The 14,387-nt window shown below is 38.7% G+C and overlaps 1 long non-coding RNA gene across 1 annotated transcript; it reads right to left on the bottom strand.

The window, feature by feature from the left end:
• Positions 1-747: 747 nt before the first annotated feature.
• LOC120532146 lies at positions 748-11,617 on the bottom strand. Its single transcript, XR_005634219.1, has 3 exons — positions 11,392-11,617; positions 3,894-4,070; positions 748-880 (listed from the first exon to the last, which is right to left on the bottom strand). It is a non-coding gene; the product is annotated as an uncharacterized LOC120532146 (long non-coding RNA).
• Positions 11,618-14,387: the final 2,770 nt, after the last annotated feature.

Genomic DNA, 14,387 nt, shown 5'->3' on the forward strand with positions numbered 1-14,387 from the left:
TGGGATACTACTCCATTTTAGAGAGCACTCCAGTAATTAACAGTTGCTATTTCAATGTAGGTTGGGAAAATACACTGATAAAGATTGTTGCCGCACCCACCACACGATAAATCACCTCAGGATCCCAGATTAGGACCCGATTGCAGCCATGCAACAGGTGACACCTCAGCACCACAGGTTTTTTACAGTGGCTGGAGTGCCACACCTGCCACCACCCTCCGAGTTTTCCCTGCAAGTTGGAGGACCTGCTTGCAGGACTGGATGCAGTTTAATGTCATAACCAAGACAGATCAATTGCAGGTTAAGAGCCCTGCTCAAGAGCCTAACAAAGTGGAATCACTTCTGGCATTTACGGGATTTGAACCAGCAACCTTTCAATTGACAGCACAGATCCCTAGCCTCAAAGCCACCACTCTGTCTATTTCAACATAACATGGCCATACATGGATGGTAGAGAAAACCCAAGGAAATACAAAAAGAATGTGGAATTGATTGACATGACAACGACATATAGGTTCCTGGAGCTGTGAGGCAGGAAGTGTAACTCACTGTGTCATCACGTCACCCAAGTAATTTTCATCCATTTTCCAACCTACTTATCCAGTTCAGGGTTACAAGCAGCTAATGATGGTCCTGAATGATGCATGATTTTATTGCAGGACACACTTGGATGGAGTAGCATAAACAGACAGCATGGCTTGTTTGAGTATTGCAGTTAGGAGAGAGAGATTTTTTTGTTACCTTATCTTTATGTCCGTCCAATTTCCTTAAAGAACCTCCTGGACCAATGGGATAAGCTGACTCCCTTTTTAATTGCAATCCTGTTTCAGCACGGCTCAACTCAGATAGAATCAGCACCCATTACTCCCATGCTTTCCTCCTGCAGGGGAAAAGGGTGTAATTAGTATTACCCATTCCTTCCATTCCAGGCTATGCTGCCTTTTAATGGCCTTTCATCTCATCTCTCATATATTTTATCTATACTAGTTTTAAGTACAATTGGTTTTAAAGTATTTTTATCTACAGTAAGTGCATACTGTATTTTTATTATAATAGTAGCCAAAGAACATGGCACTGCAACAGCACAAGACACTTCTTTTTATATTACAGTAGATAGAAGCAGCATGCAGCATTTCAAGAATGTGTTCTTTTCGGGTCAGATCTGTTCAGATGTTTCACTTGCTCTGAGCCAGAAGCTGGCACTGGTATACAAACTGCAGCTTACAGGAAATTAAAAAACCCTACTGGGAGCCCCAGGGTTAAAATTTTGGGTTCCTAAGTAGTCTCTCATGTTCATATGGTCCAAGAGAATGATTATGTAAAATTTGGTCCAGATGTGTCAATGAGTGTAGGATTGTATAAGGAACATACTAACAGACATATATTCTATTTATATACAGTATATACTGTATATATATATATATATATATATATGTACAGTATATATTTATATATATAAATTACACTGTCCTTGTGACACTAACTTGCAATGAACCCATGATTAGGCTTTCAAACTGAGGGGGAAGCAAACTTGTTAATAAGATTCCCCTCAAACACCCCAACATCATTTTAATGCATGCCCAGGACACATAGCACAAAAATTTTAAGAATTGACCATATGATCTATAAGAGCTGTTATTAAATCAGGGTGAGCATCGGATTTTAAACCTGTACAACCTAAATGTTACGTCTGAATGATGGTTCTAAGGTAGCACTGTCATCATTGGTATATTGTGATGGGCCACTGACATTATTTTAATCACTTGCTACAAGTTCATTTCTCTGCTGTTATTATCTCCATCACACTATTTTCTGTGTTATTAAACAATGAACACATTGTCTATACTATATTATCTATACTATCACAATATCTATACTATCACTGAGTGATGCTGTGACTTTCTTCATCAGGTGATATGCCTCCCTTCACCTCAACACTTTGCTCCTCTTCATGCACTCTTTCACTGCAGCTTTAACTAACTGGAGTTGTCAGTTACCTTGAAGCAAATTAGTGTGTGAGCACAATCAAAGTTAGAGTAAAGAGAGCTTTATCTCTCTGCTTTGTGCGCTCCAATGTGTCTGACTTGTGCTTACACATTTTCTGCATTTAAAATTGTAGTGACATGGTGAGTTTATGCAATCAACAAGTGCCATTTTTAAACTACCAAACTGCCTTCTGTGGTATATTATTTATATGAGTCTTTATATAAGGGCATACCAGAATTTTGATAAAGACTTTTTTTCATGTTTGTTGTTCCGCCTTTAGGGTGGGACTTAAGGGTGTACGCCCCTAACACCTCACCCCACCACTTCCTGAGCCAACTGAGTGTTGCAAATTAAGTTAACCCTGCATGTCATGAAATGTGAGAAGAAATTTGTACCTGAATAAAAAGCTCTAATTTCATGTAGAGTCTGTGTCGAGACTTGGACATAAAACCAAGAAGATGGAGCTGTGAGGTAGCATTGTAAATCACTGAACCACATGACCACCCTAATAAATACTATTTTAAATTTTTCCATTATTAAACCCACTTCATTAGTTCAGAGTTACTGTGGTGGAAGCACTATGGATCCGAAGTGCAAAAAAAGACAGAATGGCAATCACTTTGTGTTCTGAAAAGTGAAGTGGACTTTTATAATGCATTCAAATATGAGAAGGGGTGTAAGTTAATAATTCTTATAGTATTTTTTCATAAATCATGTAAATGGAGCTTGTTTTGCTTCTGATGGCACTTAGCAAGTAAAATACAATTTACTAGTTACAGACTTTACAGTTCATCTAATATGGCCTTGTGTTGCTGCTGTTCACACACAAGAACACCTTTGGCTGCACAGAGTACAACAAACTCAACTCACATTTTGTGTCCCCCATAACAGGGTGAGGTATGCACCTTATAGGTTTTTATATATATATATATATATATATATATATATATATATATATATATATATATATATATATATATATATATATATATATATATAGTGGTCGAGTGGTGGAAGGACAGACTGGAATCAGTCAAAGTTTTGGGATGCCAACCAGGCAAAGTAAACTGAAGAAAAAAAAGGAAACGAAAAATGCGCAAAAGCGCTACTTCTCGGTCCAGGGTTCGTCTTATATGGGAGTTAGTCTTGTGCTCTACTCTGCAGCTTGCTCTGGCCTTCGAAAAAGATGCATCTCTTTAGGATGCCTGTTCTTTATAGCGAAACCACTGGAAGGGGCAGGAATAGGTGCTGTTATTGGGCAGTCTCTTTGAGCTGTGAGGGAAGAAGAGAATCGGGAGAAAGTCAGTGGTAGCCTCCTCTTACATACTTTTCCATGCCTAATTTCTTGACGGAATGTTGATTATAGGTAAGGGGACACCCTATGGGAATTTGTGTGAGTTGACATTCTGGACAGGATCTGCAAAATCACTGCACTTCCTCATATACACCCGGTCAGTAAAAACTTGCAGTTACGTGCTTGAGGGATTGTTCAGGGCCCAAATGCCCCCCCAACAGGTGAGTGTGAGCCAGTTCACATATTTCCCAGTGAAATGGCTGGGGATCAAGGAGTTGGCTCCGTATCTCATCTGGGCTTTCTGTTACATGATTTAACAAATCGTTCTCAAGGACGAAGTAAGGCATGGGAAGTGAGGTATCATTGGTGGTGTGCTCGTTAATGGCCATGACTGCATTCCTGGCATGCTTCAGCAGGTCATTATTCCACTGCTCTCGCCTAAAGGACGAGGGCAGTTGGCATAACAGTAGCCATAGAGATGCCAGGGCTTAAGGGAGGCTTTCAGTTAACACAGTGGGGTCTTGAGATGCAGTGGGCAGGTTATCCTCCCAGCCCGCTGTTTCTTCTCCTGGCTCCAGATCAGCGAGGTCATACTGAGTAGCCATCCCCTTACCTGCTCTCTTGCATGGCTGGGACTCCTCCTCGGATTGGGTGGCTTTCATCTGTGACTGGGCTTCTGGAACCAACAGTACATGGCATAGTCCAGTCAGGCTTATTCTGGGACCAGTCCCTCCCTAAGATCAAAGTGTAAGGAGGCTTCGGAATCACTGCCACACACATTCAGCCGTGCCTGTGAAAGGAGAAATGAGAGGGTTAGACGCGACCGATTAACAGTACCTTCCCGCTTCAGCCAATGCACAGTCCATCGGGTTGTCTCCTTTGGGGCAGATTGCCACTGTGTAACCCTGCTCACTGCATCACTAGCAATGAAGTGGAACAGGGGATCTTTTCCTCTATTGGCCCACAGTAGTCTCAGAACAGGGCGAATCAGGTTTTGTATCTGACTCCAGTCGCTGCTGTGTATGTATGTATATATATATATATATATATATATATATATATATATATATATATATATATACACATATATATATATATATATACACATACACATATATATATATATACACATACACATATATATATATATATATTGTGGTCTATGGCCGGCTTGTCATCACGAACAGTACCCCCAGGCCACAAGATGGAGCTCTCCCTGCAGCATGGAGGTGCCACGGATACCAGCAGAGAATCATGGACTTTGGAGTTTTCCCCTACAAACCTGCTGGATACCCCAGGGGCCAACAGATGATGCTGCAGGGAGGCATAGAGAGTCATATGTGCCCTATAACCTGGAAGTGCGTCATAGGCAGAGCGACAGCAGAAGTAACGTACTTCCGGGATGAAGAAAAGGACTTTTTATCTGACCCGGAAGTGATAAGGATCACATGAACTGGGGATTGGAATACTTTCGGGTCAGGGACTTTAAAAGGAATGTGACAGCTCCCAGACGGCGAGTTGAGCTGGGTGGAAGGGTGGCAACATGTCTGGGAGTGGTGGAGAATTTATTTTAGTGATTGTTTAATGAGTATTGCGGAGAGGAGGGTGCTTTGTGCACTGTGCTGTATTAATAAAGTCAACATTTGGACTTTTATCTGGTGTCTGGCGTATTGGGGAGGGGTTCAAGGGAGTGATACTGCCCCCTATCTGTGTATATATATACACACACACACACACATATTGCAGTACATTGTATACATACTGTACATATACATACATGTATACACACACAGGTTTATATTGGGTCACTTGTACACTGCAATTATTACTTCCATGTTCCAAATCAACATTTCACTTACTCTGAAGGGTTAGAACACCCTGTCAGCCAATAAGCACCTGCATATTTTTTCCCACAGTTGTAATTGTCATCTGCCATCATCAGCAGTACCATCCCACAATTAGCTGCAGTAAGAGGGGGCCTATAAGAGAGCACTTTATTTTATGATTAGAGGTATTGCACAGCCATTTTGCAGAAGAATCACTTGTAAGCCATAGCAGATAGTTAGTCAGCTTTGTGCCTTTAAACAGAATCCTTTAACTGCTTTGGCATGCAAGTTTGTACTTTCTCTCTGATGGAGACCACCACTTTTACAAAGTATACATGTGATAGCACCTATCACCGAATTGCAATACAAATAAAGTAGAGAATGCATACATTACAGAGGTTGATCAATACAAGAGGAGAGCAGAAATTTGTTAAGTGTTAATGTAATAAATAACGTCTTTTCATTTTTTCTGAATGTGAACCAAAGATGGGTGCTCAGCCTGAACTTGAAACAGAAGAAAGAAGGTGAACCTCAAAAAAAAAAAGGACACAAAGAGAAGATGCCACTGTGATGAATCAGCATGTTCACCCTTATTTTGCCTATGATTACATATACAGTATCTTGTGTGAATTGGTGGTGTTGGCCATCCTAGTGTTATTCCGGATGGTAAGAAGCAAAACACACTCATACTGTGAACTGACCTGCCACCCTCCAAATGCTCAATGTTGTACTTTGCTGGACACCAATAAAAAAACAAAAAAATCACAAAATGTTATCTGCTGAACTGTGTCATTGGGAGTGAAGCAGTTTCTCAGACAGCTGGTGCTTTCAAAGCATGGTGCCAACAGACAGGCATTACAGCAACACAACCAGTGTCATGACTGGTACCTGCTGTTGCCATCAATGCCATTATATATTGTACTATCAAATGGTCCTACCACAGTGATTGTGAAGCCCTTCTACGGTAATCTGGTAGTTGTCACAGTAAGTGAACAGCTTGTCACATTTCATGTGTAGTGGCACATCTTGGTCTGACCTTGAAGGGGACACCCCAGTTCTCTGCAATATTATGTATATTTTACCACCAAGCCCCACCCTCCCTCACGTTTTAGAAGTATATATATATATATATATATATATATATATATATAAGAACTCTAGACAATCAGTTCCATCTTGAATTTGTTTATATTTTATATCACATCGCGTGAGGTGTAAAAATAAGCCAACAAAAAAGGGAGTACTGTGTGTACCCTGGGAGGCCACTTGCTAACCATGTTTTCTTTCAGCTTTGCCTAACTTTCCCTCATCCACTTCACATCTCATTTTCCATCTCACCCACCCACTCAGTCTCTTTTTCCTGTGCAGGGCAGCTGGCAGGCCTATTTCTCTGTGTGATTACTGCTACAGGTTGTTCTGTAGCAATCTTCTGCTTGCTGCGTTTATTTGCATAAACTGCAAGCCTCATTTATCTGCACGATCACTTGTCATTGCTAAGCTGAAAAAAGGATGTGCTGCCTAAGAACAGTCCATTTGTTACAGCATTACCACCTAACAAATATTGACAAATAAAAGATGAGTCAGCTAATTTTTCCCTTTTCCATAATGCTAGCAAATTTCAATCAAATTACTCATCAAATGTTTTTGAGTTTTTAAGGTGGTTAGTTTTTCTATTGTTGGGGGATATAACCCCTAAATATTGATACAGGTAGTCATCGACGTACAACCTATGCATCTTACGACCATTCGACTTATGACCGATATAGCGTTTTATGGGCCAACGACAGTTTTCACCAAGCCTGCTCCATAAGCCATGACTCATTCATTTCAATCTCAGTTTATTACCTGCAGTGTTTTCAACTATGTTCAGCTACATGTGTCTTACAATTACTGGAAAAAAGGCAATTGATCTTGACACAAAAATTAAGGTGATCGAGTAGTATGAGGGAGGAAAGAAAGCAAATGCGATCACTTGTGACTTTAAGTTATCCTGTTGTAACTGGTGTTTGTTGCACGCCCTGTACTGCTGTGCTTAGGCTTTGAATCTGGTTAACCTTCGAAGCTTCTGTGTTGTGACTCATGATGTGCTGCTTTGTGTGAACTGTCACAAACAGGGTAACAAAACCACACTTGCACTCCTTTATCTGTTAATGTTTATTATTACCAGGCTGACATGTTAAAATAAAAAACATATGAGTGCTCAGACTCTCCCGGTACAATTCCTCCTCTCGTAGTTAATATAATGAACACTGGGAGAGGCTCACGCTGATGATGTAACTTAACACAGACAAAGGATATGTGAACCTGTTAAAGGTTCAGCAACCATGCGAGCAACTGTAATAATGAAACAAAATAATAAAATAAAAAGTAACTTACACAAAAAAAGATAGAAAATCTACACAATGTGCTAAGAATTATGATAAAAAGGATATAATACAAACTATAACTTAAAGGACTTATTAAACAGTACTATATATTCGGTCAGGTTTAAATACATCGGTATACGGTCTGTCTTACTTCCAGATTGACTTACAACCGGTCTGTCTGAACCAAAGGTGGTTGTTAAATTGATGAATACCTGTAAATCAAAATGTCCTTTCTTTTTAGATACCAACTGCCCAACATCTAGAGTCTTGCCAAATTTAAGTTTTGATGATGAGTGAGTGAGTTAGCAAACTCTCAATTTATATATCATGTTATTTTCCAACCCACTTAGTCCTGAACAGGGTCATAGGAGTGTCAAAGCCTATTCCAGCTAGCACAGGGAGCAATATATATATAGGGTGGTAAAGATCTAATTATGCAATTTTCATTACGCTATAACTTATTAAGTTTATTACATAGAAATTCACCCGAAAAATCCCGGACCATCGAGAAGTGTGCGAATTTACGACATGAAGAATCATTTTTGTGGCAAACTGGAATCGTCCCTGCATAAATCAAAGTCAACCAGACGATCTGGATCTGCATAATTAGATCTGGACCACCCTGTATTACTTGTATGTGTGTTTTCTTCTGGGCACCCCAGTTTTTCTCCTTTGTTTCAAGGACTTATAGATTAGGTTAACAGGTGACTCAAAACTGGTACATTGCAGATCTATGCATGAGTATACCTTAATAAGAACTGGCATTAAATCCAAGGTTGGCTTCTTCCCCGAATTCTCTTTTACCAGAATAGTATCTGTTCCCCAACTACGCATAAAAGAAACGGATGGATGGCTGGAAAGATGAAAAAAGTGACAGTGAGTAGAAGCCTAGTAGTAGATGCAAGGCCAAAACCAACCTGTAATTGAGTGTCATATGCTACTTTCACAAATTTTTCAACTACTCATTTACATCAGGCTTGTTCTGAGTGGCCAATCAACTTATTATGCATATTTTTGAAGGTAGAAGGAAATCACAGAAATCACAAATACAAAGAGATACCAGTGACCAAATTGAAATTTGAACCCAGGACCCTGGAACTGTGAGCTAGAAATGATAATCAATTAATCATTCTGCCAGCACCAACCAGTGGACAAAACAAAAATAACATAACATCATCAGACCTGCTCAATCCAATTCAGAGTCTCGATGGATCAAAGAATACCCTGGAAGCACTAAGCGCAAGGCAGGATGCCAGTTCATAACAGGGCTCACTCATGCACACACCTACAAAAGGGCATAATTAGAATCACCAGTTAGTTAACCTGCATACAATTGTGGGAGAAAAACCAGAGTACCCGTAGAAAAACAAAAAGAGAAGATGCATAAATTTAACACTGATAACAGGAATTCAAATTCAGGATGCTGGATCTTTAAGGCACTCTGCCAAATTAAGCATTTAAATGTAAAACAGCTGAAGGAAACAAATTATAAATTTTGTCTTTTATACTGGCTAGCTGGTCATGTATTAAAAAAACAAAGTAGGCACATTTTGTAGTTAACAGTACCACCTTAGCTAGATTTTCTTGACAAAATATATTCTTTGTAGTGGACATTGTAACTATTTTGTTGCTCCGTAGGGAGGCAGTCATATTTTACAAAAATAAATTCTCTACTGGGTTGCATAATGATTGGCAAAGCTGCCTCAAATCTTTATAGAGTTCTGGGTACAAATTCGTACCATTCTCACGATTCAATGCTGCAGTGAATTTACCAGTTTCTAATAAACATTCACTTGAGGTGGCTGTCTAAGAATTTATTTCTTGATAAATGAACATGGACAACTTCCCACTAGTGTCTACTGCAAATGCCACTATATCATGTTTGTGTGGATTTTACTCAAGGTGCTCTGCTTTTCTTAACACATCCCAATTCTCAAAGGTGTACATGTCAGATGAAGAGGCAACTCTAATCTTGTTAAACTGGTCTGGCATTGGTGTGTCTAAAAGTGCATTGGTATTCATGCCTGCCATATGCTGCTAGTATATGCTCTGACCCCTTAAACTGAACTAACACATTTTTCAGTTTAGTTATAATTTGGATCCTTATTGTAACCTAAAACCTTAGAAATTACTTCTCTGAATGATACCCTAGCCTCTTGTTCTAGTTTGTTCATCACTCCATCAAATTCTGCATCAGAAATCAGTTTTCTAATATTATGTCCAGCAATAATGCCCTCTGACAATCCCAGAAACTTTCATAAAAAATACATCTGTAAAACACGCTCCATCTTTTGATAGACAAACTGCTATCATCAAACCAAGCTTAACAGGTGCAGAACATTACCCTGACCCACCAAGCTATAGCGTTTTTCTAGCTGGCCATCCCTTCTGAAACCAAGTTCAATTCTTGACTCTGCTGTCCCACACAAAGACAAAATGTGGGAATTTTGGTATACTGTACTTGGACTGCTGACTCATGAGATATACAGAATTTTCAGGCTCCCACATATGAACCAACAGTGCTCATTGTGGTTAATTTTCTGAAAAATTTCAAACCTTTAAATATAGATTTTATAGTATAATATACTAAATTCAAACAAATTATCGTTTAAATAAAATATTGATGTTTAATTAATCGTACCGCGAAAACAAGCTCTAATTGACAGCTAAAGCATCCACCCATCCATTATCCAACCCGCTATATCCTAACTACAGGGTCACGGGAGCTAAAGCATGTGTATTGTGAAAAAAAATTACGTTATGGAGAAAATAGTTTTCGTTTTTGAATTTAGCGCCCAGTAATATATCAAAATGAAATGAAGTAATCAAAATAATCTTTTCAATGCATATCCGTGTTATTTATTTTTGTGGGATTCGATTCACGTCGACTGTAATCGAATTTTGACGGATACCTGATGGATACTTTGAAATGCTTCATTTAGTAAAGCGATTAGCCAGAAGCGCATGCGCGTTCTGCCTTTCACGTCATCAATCCAAGGCGGGAAGGAGAAAACTAGAAACTGTTTGTTTGTCACAAATAGTGATAACGAAAATGCCAAGGTACGTGCCTTTTCTTAATTTTAGATAATACTGTGTTTAATCTTATGTTTTGGAAAATTAATCTCTCCCGGTCCAGTGGTTTATAAAAATTACATAGGACGTGTACGCTTTAATTAGAACTGTGATTGTCAGTTCCATGCATAAAGTGGGCCACTTATAGAGCAACAGACAGAAGCTGGTACTGTTGTAAGGAAGTCTGTATTAATACCTTGGCATTTTAAAATTTAATGTATACTTTTAAGACACGTTTTTATTATACTTTAGAAGTTATATGTTTACTGATTATTTAAAATGTTTTGGTGTGCTGAAATGAATAGGCAACGCAATTTCAATCCAACCAGACCTCAATTATGTCTAAAATTGTGTATCTGAAATGCAGGGCAAAGTCGTAATAATGTAATTACGGCCACATGATATAAATAGACATTTATTAATTGAACATATAAAAACTAAGCCTTCACCAATGCAATATAAATCACTAAACCAGAAATTCTAAGCATCGATAAAAAACATAATACAAAATATCTTCATTTTAATCTTTAAATGCAGCTTGATATAGAAATCGTTGAAACCTATTGGCAAATCACTGTAAACATTTCGAACTCAAAACTACAGTGTTACATTCAGGCCCAATGGCCCATGATTTGAACGTGCCATTTCTGCCTGTACTGTGAGGATAAAACTAACTTGACAACCGTTTAGTTTTAGAAGTATCGTCACCGGTTTTCTACATGGAGTTAAGTAAATGCGATCCCTTTAACGTATTGCTGAACATAATTTAAGGGCACCGTGTTCTTTTTCTGCTTATAAAAAATACAAAAGTCTTTTTTAAAGTACTGATCAGTGAGATGACACGTACCTTCATTCTTTCATATGGTGGATGGTTTTGATTGTCTCTCCTGGAAAGGCCCTGGGGGAGATGTATCGACTGCCACCGGTCCACATTTTTGGTGTCGCTCGCGTTCTAACACTAGACTGAAAGCGGCAGCGGGTGAAAAAGCCGACAAGGTCTTGGAAGGTGCGATTTTGCGTCTTTATTAAATTGTGTGAAGGGAGTCGCAGGCGCTGGAACTGGAATACGTTTGTGAGCGCGCATCAAAGCTCTCTCTTGCGAACAAGTGAGCGCGCGCGAACGAACACTATAAAGAAATGTGGACACGCGTGACAGGGCAATGAGTGATTAGGTCTCTCGTCAGTTAATAGCTTGGCAAGATTATAAAAGCCCTGCGAGGGACCAGTATAGGGTGGGTGAGAGATACAAGTTCATTTCAGGTTGGTTGGTAAACAGTGAGGTTGTTATCGCAGAGCAGGTTTTTCATAAAAGACAACTCGATGTTAAGCCGTCGCATTCGACCAAGGTTCTTTTAAGAGAAAGCTTAGCGTCTCTCTGAGCTTTCGCAGAGGGAAAGCCAGACTACTTACTGTAGGATTGTGCGAAAGCTTGTTGGGACATAATATATTTGAATTAGCTTTGCACATTCAGGAAAACGATTTGGTCATGTGCAATATTCAAGATTTTTTAAACAGATGTTTATTGTGATTTTTTTCATCTACCAAATTTAACCACATTTATTATTCCTCACATTTTTAACAATTTTAATCTATTAATTTAACTATTTGTTGCACAGTTTTGTGAACTGCATCTGTGTCCGCCTCTTACTGCTTGTGGACAGATCACAAAAAGGTTTAGGGTCTGTGCAAAAAAAGGTTTGATCAAATACAGTAATTTGTTGTTTCAAAGATAATCTTCATCTCTTGATCAAAAAAAATTCTGCCAAATACATACATACATACATTCTCAAGAGCACTTAATACATGTCCAGAAGCACTGGGCACCAAAACCAACTGATTTAGGGTGCAAGTTCATCACAGTGCTCAGTCACATACACACTCACATTCATGCTGGACCAATTTAGAATTGCCATTTAACCCAGCAAACACCTCTTGTGGGTGTAGGTGGAATATTGGATGACTCAGAGAAAGGCCTTTCCAGAAATGAAATCTTTAATCATCAGGCTAGAATTACTATATTCAAATTTTCAAATAATTAACTGGAAAACTAATAAAGAGCATTAACACTCTGACTATGGCTTGTCTTATTCTCAGTGGTTCAAGGATAAGCTCCTGTCCTTGTGATTCTGAACTGGATTAAGCATTTTTTCAAATTAATGGATATATGGATTACAAGCATGTAGAACTGGAATAATATTATCATTCAGGGTATTCCTGAAAGAGTGGAGCCCTTCCCAAACACCATAGTTGAGATAATATCAAATGAAATATTGTAATATTTGAGCACAATTTCATGTACTCTTAGAACATTAGAAAAATTTTGATGAAAACAGGGCATTTACCTAACAAAGCTTGCCAGTCCTATCCACCTTATTCTTTCAAAATAACATCAAGTCTAGTTTTGAAGGTCCTTAATTTTGTACTGCCTACCAAAGTACTTGGTAACTTATTCCATTTGTTTATGGCTCTCTGTATGAAGAAAAACATTCTAACAGCCATGTGAAATCTGACCATAAGGTTTTACCAACCATGTACCTGTGTACTTGTTGAAACCATTTTAAAATAACAGTCTCAATCCACTGTACTCCTTTCATAATGTTAAATGCTTTAATCGCGTCACCTCTTAATCAAATTTTGCTTAATTTGAAAAGGATCAGCTGTTGTAATTTTTCTTCATAACCCATCTCCTGCAGCCTAGTCACCCATCTCTGGATTTTTTCTACCTAGCAGACCTAAACCATACACAGAACTCCAGATGAGCTCTAACCAGTGTGTTATAAAACTTGAGCATAACCTCTTTTGATTTGTGCTCTGCACAATTTGTGAAACTTAACATTCTATTAGCCTTCTTAATAATGGGTTTTAAGCACTGTCTGGAAGTTGATATTGACCTATATGCTTCTCATAAGCAGTACTTCAATTTGCAGACCTCTCATTGTGTATTCATATCTAAACTTTTTACTCCTAACGTATAATACATTACATTTACTTACATTAAACTTCGTCATCCACAAATGTGCCCAAGGTTGTATACTGTCCAAGTCTCTCAGCAACAATTCAGCAGATTCTAGATTACCTGCCAATCCACCTAGTTTGTTATCATTTATTTTAAAGACTGTATTTAAAATGAGAAAGAATGTTTTGGAGGAATTAGGATCCCACATTCTTCTTGTATCAGCTTGGCTTTTTTGCTCATATATGAAATATGTTCTAGTTAGGTTAACTAATCCAGTATGAATTGACTGTAGATGTGTGTGTGTGTGAGTCTGTGCTACGAAGCACAGGTACTCCAAAACAGGAATGATTCCGATGCTGAGCTTCTTACCCTTTCACATAGTGTTGGTCAAGCAACTCTAAAAAGACACTTCATTTCTGCTGATTCTGCTCATGATCTTTCTTTCAGTCATTACTCACAACTCAAAACAACAGGTGAGGATAGGAACAGTCCAGGATGTGATAGTGTCTAGCTGGGGAGGCTAGCAAGTAGCATTGTTACTTTATGCAGATGATGTTGTCCTGTTTGTCTTATCTGATAGTGACCTTTGGCAAGCTCTTGAGTGATTCACTGCCGAGTATGATGTGGGCATGATGAGGATCAGCACCTCCAAGTCTGAGGTCATGGTTCTCTGTCAGAAAAGAGTGAATTGCTCTTTGCAGGTGAGGGGAGGAACAGCTTCCCTTAGAGGAGAAGTTTGGGTATCTCGGGACCTTTATGAGTGATAGAAAAAGGGAACATGAAATCGACAAGTGTATTATACATATAGTATTACACACACTTCTGTACAAGAACACATATGGCATAGAAGCATATATTACATACACACACACAAAAACATAAGGACA

This window comes from Polypterus senegalus, chromosome 7, assembly GCF_016835505.1.
Source record: "Polypterus senegalus isolate Bchr_013 chromosome 7, ASM1683550v1, whole genome shotgun sequence".
Taxonomy (NCBI): Eukaryota; Metazoa; Chordata; class Cladistia; order Polypteriformes; family Polypteridae; genus Polypterus; species Polypterus senegalus.